The 12,789-nt window shown below is 41.0% G+C and overlaps 1 long non-coding RNA gene across 2 annotated transcripts in view; it reads left to right on the forward strand.

Moving 5' to 3' along the window:
• Positions 1 to 12,789, forward strand: part of LOC137304126 (uncharacterized) — a 43,142-nt gene that overhangs the window by 1,987 nt on the left and 28,366 nt on the right. The window contains exons 2-3 of one of the 2 annotated variants that reach the window (XR_010958518.1): positions 5,283 to 5,348; positions 6,248 to 6,339. This is a non-coding gene — a long non-coding RNA (uncharacterized lncRNA). Of the gene's footprint in view, positions 1 to 5,282; positions 5,349 to 6,247; positions 6,513 to 12,789 lie in introns of those variants that run through there. The other variant, XR_010958517.1, reaches the window with a different exon arrangement.

Below are 12,789 nucleotides of genomic sequence, written 5' to 3' on the forward strand. Positions count from 1 at the left end.
CCCACTCTCTCTCATTTAAGATGCTCCTTAATACCTACCTCTTGGTCACCTGTCCTAAAATCTCCTTATGTGCCTCGGTGTAAAATTTTGTCTGATAACACTCCTGTGACTCACCTTGGGACATTTTACCACGTTAAGGGTGCTATATAAATGCAAGTTGTTGTTGATTTGATAGAGGTATTCAAAATCATGAAGGGTCTGAACAGAATAGAGAGAAACTGTTCCCATTGGCAGAAGCGTCAAGAACCAGAGGACATAGTTTTAACGTGATTGGCAAAAGAACCAAAAGGTGACATGAGGAAAAGCTTTTTTACACAGCGAGTGGTTAGGATCTGGAATGCACTGCCCGAGAGGGTGGTGGAGGCAGATTCAATCATGGCCTTCAAAAGGGAACTGGATAAGTACTTGAAAAGGAAAAAAATTGCAGGGTTACGGGATAGAGTGGGGAAGTGGGACTAGCTGGATTGCTCTTGCCTACAGCCAACACGGGCTCGATGGGCCGAATGGCCTCCTTCCATGCTGTAACCTTTCTATGAGTCTGTGTTTTTCTTCTTTTGCTCCCTGATAGTCTCCAGAGGTAACTATCTTCAGCTCACTGCCTTCCATGACTGGTTGGCACCATAGGATGTTAATTGTATTATTAATTAGACAAACCAGATAAGGATTTAGTTTATTTGTATTTTTCACATTATCAGTTTGGGTGGACCATTTCGGTATTAGTGGTGACCTTCTAGGGGGTCATTTATAGCAATGGTTTTGTCCTGGTGGCACTGGGTTAATCCACTCTACTAGTCCACTCCAAAATAGCCCTTTGGCTCACCATTCACATTTGCTATTTCATCTCATTTTAAATATATATTATTTATTTTTCTACCTTTGGGCAGACATGTTTGATCCTGCCTTTGATTTGGTTGTGTTCAATAACATGAAGATCTGCTGGTAATTATTTTTCTGCTTTCGTTTCGAGTGGATCTGTAGGTCTCCTCCATTGCCTCAACGAGTGAGATCCAGGATAGTCTCAAGTTGCAGGATTTTTGGAAAAAGTAATGAGAACAAATTATTCAAATCTATAAAAAAGGTGGTACTGTACATTGGCAAAGCACAGCACTCCAGTTCCTGCTGAATCTCATGTAATATGTTGCTGACCAATGCCACTCTCAGACGATGCCTCCAGACTGGAATTGGCAAATGGCTCAGAACAGCTTGCCTGCCTGTACTTTGCAGTTGGAGAATGATTAGTGGCACTAGGGGGGAAAATCATGAAAAAATGACTAAAAACATCTACGGAATCATGGAATCTTACACCACAGAAGGAGACCATTTGGCCCGTCGTGCCTGTGCCAGCTCTTTGAAAGAGCTGCCCAAATTAGTCCCACACCCTAGCTTTATCCTCATAACCTTGCAAATTAGTCCTCTTCAAGTACATGTCCAATTGCCTTTTGAAAGTTCCTATGGAATTTGATTCCACTGCCCCTTCGGGTAGTGCATTCCAGATGTTAACAACCCTCTGTGTGGAAAAATTTCTCCCCATTCCCCCCCTAGTTCTTTTGCCAATTATTTTAAAATCCATGACCTCTGGTTACCGACCCACTTGCTGGAGGAAACAGTTTCTCCCTACTTGCTCGATCAAAACCCCTCAGAATTTTGAATAGACCAGCAAAGTCTCAGGTTCAGTCGTTGGTTAGGGTTGAATTAGTCGATCACAGCCAGGTGGTGAAGGGGGTGCTACAACTAGCTCCAGTGTCACCAAGCTGAGGAAGGAAAAATAACCACGCCCGAGTGCTTTCCAGGGACCTCTCCCTGCATGTATGGATAATCGGTTGAGTACACGAATTAATGATCCACTTGCCGCCATAGTCAAATGGTCAACCAAAAATGATGGGTGGGGGCGGTGATTTTAAACCCCAAGAACAGGTGGGTTGGGGACGGGTGGGAGTTGAAAATAGTTGTTTTTTGGGTCGCGACCGCAACCCAGCTTTATTTCCGGATTCAACGTCAGCACGGAAAAACACAGGCTTCCCACTGGGAATGCAAAGTCCGAAGATTTTGCGGTTGCGACCCAAAAAAACAACTATTTCCAACTCCCACCCGCCCCCAACCCACCCATTCCTGGGGTTTAAAATCACCCCCAAAGTCTGGACTCGCACGAGGGCATAGTGCTGGAGCTGGTGTTGCCAGTGGATCTGTACTTCAGCTTCAGTCACCACTCTCAGGAGTGGAGGAATAGGTAAACGCCGAGGGGAAAAAAAATGAAAGGGGTATTGTCACAGAACTTGTTGGGCTAATAGTGAGGAATGATTCGATTTCCTTCAAGAATCAGTGAAAAGAACAATAACAAGCCCCAAGTTCTGTAGATTATTAAAAATAGAAAAAAAATGCTGCTTAATGGCATTTCCTGAATTTTCGCATTGTGTTTTAAGACATTGGAATGTGTGAAAAGGAAGTCGAAGACTGCACAAGGCCATTGGTAATGGGTGGGACAGGAGTTCCAGCCTTTAACCTGTTCAATATTTTGCAGAGTGGGTATCTGACATTCTGCATTAACCGCCTGAAGACTGTACTAATCCTTCAGAAGTAAGAGAAAAGATGTTCAACATACAATTGCAATTGAATTGGTTTATTTTGAGTATAAAAAAAGGGGTTATTGAGATAGCTGGCATAAACTGCTGCAAGGGAAACTGTTGCTAGCTGGTCACAGAAATGATCCCAGTCTTAGACACATCAGCAGTCCAGTAATTCTTGGCCTTGCAGCTGAACAAATCTGAATTAGGCTCTGTGGAATCAAATAGTTCCTGCGCTGAGATAAAAAGAAAGGAAATCATGACTAGTAATAAAACAATGTGATTTTACTCCACAACCAGCGAGAAAATAACATGTGCGTTGAGATTTTTATGCTAGATATTCTCCTTGGGATCAGTGTAACTAATCATTCCCATAAGCGGACCTCACATCCCCTATGAACCGGAGTGTCTCTTAATCTGCCCAATATTTAGGTAAATCTCTGAGATTGAACAGAAAACCCTTGCCAATCTATTCCAGTTGACTAAAATATATCACAACATCACATGATGATGTCACCTTTGGTACGAGGATTGAACACACTGTCCAATTGAGGCTCAGTTTGAAAAAACAGATGAATTTATTGAGCATTAAATGGGTAAATGAACAGTAATCAGTACAAACTGCTTATTAACAGCTAATACAACCCTCACAATTCTTCTCAAAATATCACAACAGACGCTTCTCCAGCATTACCTCTCAAAGTAAAATTATTATTGAAACATGGTTACTTATTTCTTGCGTGTGAAACATTGCCATTGAACCAGATTTAGCCCAGTTTTTTTGTTGGTTTTTGACTGAGCTCATTCTCTCAAACTTTTGCCCACAATTGGAAGCTCCTGGCCACAGAGTTCTCTCCTGAGCATATTATAAATATCCTTGGCCTGCTCTTCATGCTGGCCCGACCTATGTCTTTGCCCTAGGCACAGCTCTCAATCAAAACCACTACCCCAGGATATCAATCACCTAGGATGTTTGGAAATGATTGAGATGGCTTGATTCATTGATCTGTACCCAATGCTTTGAATTTCACGTCCAGGTAGAATGTAAATAATCAAAGCACACATACCAAAAATTTTGAGAACTACATAAATATCAATCTTGCCTTGAGACTTGAATATTAACCAGATGGTAATGTAGAGCCTATCCAGCTTGCAGAAAGCATAACCTTGACTTGTGTGTATTGTAGCCACCAATATAGAAACCCTAACAAAGACACAAATGCTTCATTTTCGTTACAATGACCTCTTTAAACTTTCCGCAATGTGCAAGTCCACAGTGCTGCAATCTAATCCTAGTGTAAAAGTCCACCAGAAGCTGCATTTGAACTCCAGGATGAATATTAATTCATTGACTAAAATCACATGAACTGCGCTAACAAAGCTGGTTTAACACAGCATGAAAATGTGTGATTCATCATTGTAGAGCTGATTCAAATTAAATTTAGTCCCTTCAGAAATATCTTGAATTCCTTGTATCTGATTCTTCTGTTCTTTGTTGAGGCTTTCACACTGAATTGGTTATTTGGCAAATCATAAGAAAGTATTAGACTGCGATGAGAAGGGCTAAGTTTAATTCAGGAAGTTATCACAGTTGAATCCACATCAACACAATCTAACTTGCCAAGGAATTGTGCACTCAGGGTAGGATTATTATAATCTGCAGATAAAATAGTGAATGTGTCTTATCCCTGTAGCATGGCCCATTAAATCATTCATTCAACAATTTGATCTAAAAAAAACACTGAATCAACAATGATGTTGAATAAGTAGTGGTGTAGGGAACTAATAAACTATCTTCTCCCTTTTGGAATCTGATTTCAAATTCAGTCCAGAGTCTCTTCTCTCTGATGGCTGCAGCAGTCTTAAATAAAATTAAGTTTTTTTTACATAATAATATGTGATACAATAATAGAGGGTAATTGTAACAAGGTCAGATATCTCATAACTGAGGTAGCAGAATTCAGCCTTGATCCAATGGTCAAAAGTTCGAAACACCGCATAGAAATTGCTATAATTTGTTACCAAGTTGGCAGTCTTACTCTAAGAAGGTACCAATCTATGCTGGGGTATTATTCCATGGGCATCAGTGGACCCCTAGTGCTCTGAAAAAGTGGCCATTCTTCATTTGTCAGCCTAGACAACGAATATAGGCAGGTCATTCAAAAGCCCAATCTCACCAACACTTTTCCAGCAGGGATCACTGGACTGTGATCTTGTGGGAAGTGGAGCTGCTTTTTTTCTATGAGCCAGCAGAGGTCAGTTAACTCAATACTGACCCCTCTCCGATACCGTACAGTTCATAAGTCAGTACAACAGCTGGCGGCATATCGACCTGCTGAGCCATTGGAGAGACCACTCACTGAAAAATTGCAAATGTAGAAGATAACACTACAAAAAGTATGTTATAGATATATGGTACGACACGCCGATATACTTTGATGCATTATTTCAGTGTGACAGGCTACCCCTTCCACCAGTGAGTTTTCTATCCCAGTCTGTCACACCTCAGGAACTGATCAAGACTTGGAGACAAGTTGCCTAAGTGAACTCTCAGTTAAAGGGTGGTACACAGTGCAGTAAATCACTATCAAGAAATAATTCAGAGACATGGGACATGATTTTATCTGGGAGCCGGAAAGGGGGAGGGGGTGGAATTCCTGAAACTCAGAAGTACGTCCTTATGATTTTGACGTCAAGGAAGTCTTTTACTTTTTTTGACAGTTTCCCGCCCGACAGGCCAACCTGATTGAGAAGACGGGAGAAGAGGAAGGAAGAGGATGCGAGCAGGTAAGTCTTAGATGGGGGGGGGGGGGGAGCTCAGTCATCAGTAGGGTCGGGATAAAGGGTCATCGCGGGGGTTGGAGATTGTGGGGGTGGTTGCTGCAGATAGGCTTGTTGGGCCTGGGGGAAGCACTCCTGCTCTTCCGGGCCCACAAACTGTGTTATAAAGGCACTTACCTGCAGTTTCGGTTCTTCTCGCCTCCCCTCATGTGGTGTGAAGTAGAAGGCCCGGGAACCCTGGCCCCCGCGAGACTAAAAACCAAAAATCTGTTAAAACGGAGGCCTGCAGCCTCCTTGAAAGCTTGTAGTGACCAACCCGCCTCCTAAGAGTGGGTTGGTTGTCTGCCCCTCGTCTCGCCTCCGATAAAACCAGAAATGGGCAGGTTGGAGGCGGGTTTTAGATTTTAAAAATTTTTACTGCCCCCCTGCCCCCAAATCATCCGTTTTTCCAAGTTAAAATCATGCCCATGAGCTTTACAATGGGACATGGGTTGGTGTATTAAGCTGTTTTGTTGAAATCAAGCCTACTGTTGAACTCTTTTCCCAGTATATCATAACTTTTTAAAAAATTCATTCATGGGATGTGGGCGTCGCTGGCGAGGCCGGCATTTATTGCCCATCCCTAATTGCCCTTGAGAAGGTGGTGGTGAGCCGCCTTCTTGAACCGCTGCAGTCCGTGTGGTGACGGTTCTCCCACAGTGCTGTTATATTACATAACTGTGGAAATGTTTGTCTCCTATAGTCTTTCTTCTCCTTATAATCTTCAGGCTTTTCAAAACCACGTAATCACTACTCCCTGATGTATCTGGTCTTCTGATCTACTCTTTTCAAACTTGGTAATGTCCTGCATCATTGGCCTTGATCTTCCTCTAAGGTTTCTCTATAAAAATTATGCTTGGTTCTAGACATGCACTTCCATGGTGATGATGATGATGGATAATATACCCCACCGTGATGATGAGTAAAGTGAATGTTTCCATTCTGAAAGTACAATAAGGTAATAATTCAAAGGTCAAAATATCTTGTCCAAAAATGTTGACCTGTTGGAGTCAGTGAATTAAAGATGGTGGTGGATGTGGGAGTCTGTCAAAGATTCTTCAATATCATTGGTTTTGAAAAGCTGTGATGTGCTTCCATTTGTGTGGGAAATAAATGCAAAATCATCTTTTGTCTCCAATTTGGCATTTGTACCTTAATTCTGCACCCCCCCCCCCCCGCATTATTAAAGATGGTCAGAATTTAGCAACTGGAATATTGGGTGCAGCAGGCCAGCCAAAAAAAACACAGTAGTGCAGAAAACACATCAGCAATCAGCTGGGCAACTTTTCCTGCCTCTTGGTTATGAATAGGCTCTTGGATCGACACATATTGCTTTTTAAAGAGTTTTTGTGAATCAAACTGAACAACGGAAGCAGATTCCTGTCCCCACCTGAATGATATTTTGACAAAAGAGAAATGGGACTGTATCTTTGGGGAGGAGTAATGGGGCTGCTGCCTGTATCTCATGAATAACAATAAAAATGGCACCAAACTTCATAGGTGGGTGTGCCCTTTGTCTGTTAACAGAACATAAATATAACATTCCCCTCCACAAGCTGAAATGGGAGAAAAATTATTTTTCCACAGGGATGCAATTTTGCTCTTAAATTTGTGTCTACGTCTATATTTTCTGCTATAGGGCTGGGATTACAGTTCTCCGTTGCCATTAAATTATTTTTGTTACAAAGACCACATGTTACTGTTGAAAAACAGCATCATAAAAGAGAGAAAATTATAGTTGTCATCTGTCACAATGCTTCATTTCCCTCGTGCAGTCCAATCTTTGTATATAAATTCTCGACAACTACATCCTTTCAAAACAAACATTTTGTGCAGCTGTAATTTTTGCATAGGCAAAGTGCTACAGCCTGTGACAGAAAGCAGGGTAGCACATGGGATTTCATGAGGGCTTTGTAAGATGCTCAGCCCTGTGTGGGATTCATTCATTCATTCATTCAACACCAGAGCAAAAGAACTGACTTTCCAAATGCATTCATACTTTTATATAAAAACAGCTTGAATAGGGAACATATATCTGATTTCTTCAGAAAATAATACTGAAAGTAAATCCTACTCTGAAAGAATAGAAAAACTAGATTACATTGTGCCAATATTATTATGCACAATTTAGTTAGAAAAATCACAGTTGATGGGCTGAATGTACTACTGAAGTTGAGAGCTTGCGTACATTCTTGTTCTCATTGTATCGCCAGTCAGACTGCTGTGAAACTTTAAAAAATTTTCCCTCCGACTCAATTTTGCCTTCTCAATTGAGCTATTGAAAATATTCATCAGAGAATCAAAACAAAACCTTTGCCATTATTTCCAGTACTGTGGAATAAATTCAGTCTAGTCCTGCCTGTTCTACCTTGAGCCCTTGTTTAGTTGGCACCATTTCCTTTGAGATCTGTAAGCAACCCATCTGACTTTCAGTCCTATCTGCTACTCAAGGGGCAGATTCAACCTCCTTCCAGTTAAACACTGTCACAAAATATCTGCTCAAATCTTCTGCCATACCTTATTTCTAATTCTCCCCAAAGAATCCTTCAATGGCCCTATTTATTTCATAAATGACCTTTGACTAACATGAGCAAATTACACTTCCCATTGTTTTGACAAGTTTCTATTATCATCCTCTCTAGATTCACTTTAGCTTGTCTAATGCTTTTTTTTTGGGAATGCTAACTGCTTTTTATACCTTTCCAAATCTAAGAGACTATTACTCCCTTGTAAATCTTAAAATAGCTCTTTGAGCACTTGTTACCAAATTCGTCCCCCATATAGCCATTGTGCTTTCTCTCAATGTATACTTTTTCCCCCCACTTATAGGGATATAAAATGCTTCATTTTCTTTCGGAAGTTTTTTCTGTGTGCACCCAGCTCATTTAACCACCAATAGATCTCTTTGACATAAAAGCAGAAAATGCTGAAAACACTCAGCAGATCAGACAGCACCCATTTGCTTTTGTTTTAGTATTAGGTCTCTTTGGTTCTGTAACCCTTTTTAAAACAGGGCACCTGCAAACTATTAACCTTAAACTTGGTACAGCTGCAAATTTTACACCTTATAAATGGTCCAAATCCACAAGGTACTCCTCCACCTCCAAGTCACCTATCAAACTGTGGCTCATCATTACATGTTGAGTTAAAAAGCAATCATTGATTGTATCAATAAATACCGACTGCTGACCTCCCTTTTCTTTTGCCTGCCCCTTTTCCCCCACTTTATAAGTGGATAATTAAAACCTCCTGTTACTATTACTTTCCCTTCATTGGCTAACTTATTAATTTGACCGCACAGTTGTAGCTCTTCCTTCCCTTGGTTTAGTGCTCCATAACACAATCATAGAAGCACTCAAACATAGAGCTTATACATAGCCTCTTGTGACATTTTGGATGCTGATCGGGATTAGTACAGTGATAGCAGACCTTTTTGAATTTAAGTGCCTTGAAGTTACCAGTTGTTCAGAGCCAGGGTCAATTAGACATCCGTTGCTGAATTTCTCCTGATGGTTTTCAACTCTCTGCTTATAGTTTGTCTCTGAGCTCCAGACTTTGTATCTCCCAGCACCATACCCTCTGTCCCTTTAGCTACAAATTTTCCAAAATCATGTGGAGTCAGTAGTGTAGAAATGTGTCATCAATGGGATGAACCACTCAACCCATTTGTTCTAGTCAACTTGAAGTCACCCAGGTTGCCTTTGATTGGTGTGGGTACAGTCAATCATTTCTTTTCTTGACCTTTCAGTTTTGCATATAGAAAAATCTTTTTTTTTGATTTAGTGGGTGTACCTCCCTCTGCCACTAGAAATGTGCAGTGGTTTATTGACACTAAAACTCTAATTTATAGACAAACACAAGGGAACATTTGTCTCCTGAAATTTAAGATGAATACAGATATGGAAGACCATTTGGCCCATCTTAGCTTATTTATCCAGGGAAAAATCTTGAGGTTCCCCCATCATGTTATCCAACTGGATCTTGAATAAATCTAAGGTTTTCACCTCCACTATTTTATCCAGGAGACCATTCAAAATGTTTTTGATGCTGAAGAAGTCCTTGTCTGATATCTGTCCTAAAGTTATTTCCCAACATTTCATGTTTTTTAAAAAAAAATTGCAACAGCTGTATGTATCATAGTTCTGTGGATGAATGCATACACTGTTGTTGTACACACCATACAGAACAGGAGGGTACCAGGTTCAATCCTGGTCTGTGCTGAGTTAGTTCATCTCCGCCAGGATAGTGATTGACTGACTATAGTTGGCCTCGACACCCCATGGACTATGAGGTGGAAAATCGCCCACTCCAGATTCTAACGCAGGAATTCCTTCTTGAAGTGCGAATTCGTGGAAGGAAAGTAAGGATGGGATCAAGTTTTGTTGTGACACTCCTGCCCCTCCACTCCCCACAGTTGGACATCCAGTTGACAATCAATGTCTGGGATTACACTTGAAGATTAATTGGATAATGCACAGGAGGATTGCTGAACCATGTAGAACTGTACCCAACATGATTCACTTCAAATAAAAAGCAAAATACTCCAAGTGTTGGAAAACTGAAACAAAAGCTGGAAAAACAGCAGATTACTCTGTATCTGTGGAGAGAACAGACAAGTTGACATTTCAGGCTGAATGCTTCCTCAGTGAAGGGAAAATTGGAGAGGGAAAAGCATGAAAAATGTCACAAGTTGGTTTGTTGTACATGTGGTGTCAGGGGCAGTCTTATCAATTTTGGTTTGTTTGGTTGTGTGATATCCCTAACACTTAGGTCTTAATCACAAAACACATTTTTGTGACAATTTTATAACTTTTTTTAGCTTCTAGCACTAACCTTTGATGGTTCCTTGGGTACCAGCAACTTCTCATCATCTTATCTACATGGGCACTCTCCACAGGTGAAGGTGGACACTGAGTGCTGGCAGGCTATTTGAGCATGGGATAGGGGATTTGCAATTAAATTCCATCCTGTTTGTCTTCGATGCCCTCACAAAGGCATTTCCAGCAGATGTTGCTGTACGGCAATCAGGAGTGGGATTCCTTGTTGGATTAAACACTACCACCAGGTCAGAGATTTTGGGGCCTGTGGTTGGATCTCATCCCCAGTGAACTACAGCGGAATTAGCCCTAGCACTCAAAAATATAATAGAATCATAGAAAGGTTACAGCACGGAAGGAGGCCATTCGGCCCATCGAGTCCGTGCTGGCTCTGTGTAAGAGCAATCCAGCTAGTCCCACTCCCCTGCCCTATCCCCGATATTGATTTTGTTTTTTTAGCAGTGCCTCATTTAGTGGTGCTGAGTACAAAATAGGGCCCAGAATCTCCTATCTAGATTAAAAACACTAGACTATACTACGTGAGAACTGAGTTATTATTCTGCTTTGTGCTCTGGTAGACTACATTGCTCTTCATTATGGCACTGAGCTGGTCTTCAAAAAAGATCTAAAACTGCTATTAAAAACATTTGAAAGGACTGGGAAATGTAGCATTAAACTACCAGGGATGCCCTTAATACAATTACCGGAGGAATATAACTTTGTTCTTTTTAATAAGGTGACCTCAAACACTGCAGTTCTATGGAGAAGCTTTTACCTCAAGGCAGTGTTAAGGACTGCATCAAAAAGACAAATGTGATCAATCCAGCTTTGCACTAAACGATGTTAGGACACTTTTATTAACTAAATAGAGTGTGATGTGAATGGAGTACACTGCATATAATGAATATTTTAATGGTATCATTTATCACTTTAATAATTTTTATTACATTCTATGTCTTATACTGTTATAATTAAGCAATAATGGATGCCTGTGTGTACTGTACCAGGGAACTGAGGATAGACGGACTGATTGAAGGACGAGACTGTCTGGCTAAGTCCTTCAATTTATCTGCTCCTTCTTCATTCCCAAGTAAATGTGGAGGCAAATTATCGGTATTTAATCAAATCTCCTTGAATTTTTGTAAATGCAGCTACAGACAGCCTCTTGAATTTGCTGCTGTGCTTTTGCTAATATCTCTATGTATATTAGAAAGAAAGACATGCATTTATATAGCGCCTTTCACGACCTCAGGACATCGCAAAATGCTTTACAGCCAATGAAGTGCTTTTGAAGTGTAGTCACTGTTGTAATGTAGGAAACGCAACAGTCAATTTGCACACGGCAATGAGATAATGACCAGATAATATGCTGGTCGAGGGATAAATATTGGCCAGGACACCAAGGAGAACTCCCCTGCTCTTCTTCCAGTAGTGGCGTGGGATCTTTTACATCCACCTGAAAGGGCAGACGAGGCCTCGGTTTAATCCCTCATCCTAAAGACAGCACCTCCGACCGTGCAGTGCTCCCTCAGTAATGCGCTGGAGTGTCAGCCTAGATTTTGTGCTCAAGTCTCTGGAGTGGGACTTGAACCCACAACCTTTACTTGACGAATAACCTAGTTGTTTCACTCTGTCCCATTTAGGTTACCTCTAGTGTCTGTGCTGTAATTGATGTTTTGAACATGGTTTAATTTAACCACTAGGTTGTGCTATACCCACAGACATTGTGAAAAAGTACATCCCATGTTATTTTCAGATTTTTGCAATAAATAAAATTAACTACCAGCACTGTTGCGTTTAAATTTTTAAATGCTACCATTCATATAAACTGTGCTTTTAACAATATTATAAATCACGCAGGATGTTGAATCAGTCCCAAGAACTTATTCCCCTTGTTTTCTCACATCCTCTCCTGCATTATGTCGATAGTTCTGAAGGTGTCAGTAGCCCTCTGGTGCCTCAGCCAAAAGCCCATTGTCCCTTGTGAACATCGGCATTCGCATAAGCTCCATGAGGCATGAGGGACTTCAGTTATGCGGAGAGGCTGGAGAAGCTGGGATTGTTCTCCTTAGAGCAGAGATGGTTAAAGGAAGATTTAATAGAGGTGTTCAAAATTATGAAAGGTTTTGATAGAGAAAAATAAGGAGAAACTGTTCCCACTGGCAGAAAGGTCGGTAATCAAAGGACACAGATATAAGATCATTGGCAAAAGCACCAGGGGGGAGATGAGGAGTTTTTTTTAAACGCTGCGAGTTATGATCTGGAATGCACTGCCTGAAAGGGTGATGGAAGCAGATTCAATAGTAACTTTCAAAAGAGAATTTGATGTATACTTGAAAAGCAAAGAATTGTAGGACTAAAGGGAAAGAGCAGTGGAGTGGGTCTAACTGGATTGCTCTTTCAAAGAGCCAACACAGGCATGATGGGTCTAATGGCCTCCTTCTGTGCTGTATGATTCTATGAAGTTGTGCTAGATAGTGGAGCTCAGCCCAATCCTATCCTAATGCAAGGATGACATATTGTGATTACAGGTATATTCAGCTGGTAGCAATACTGAAATTTAGAGGGTATCGAATGATTTGCCAGGAAAG

Source organism: Heptranchias perlo, chromosome 36, assembly GCF_035084215.1.
Source record: "Heptranchias perlo isolate sHepPer1 chromosome 36, sHepPer1.hap1, whole genome shotgun sequence".
Classification (NCBI taxonomy): domain Eukaryota; kingdom Metazoa; phylum Chordata; class Chondrichthyes; order Hexanchiformes; family Hexanchidae; genus Heptranchias; species Heptranchias perlo.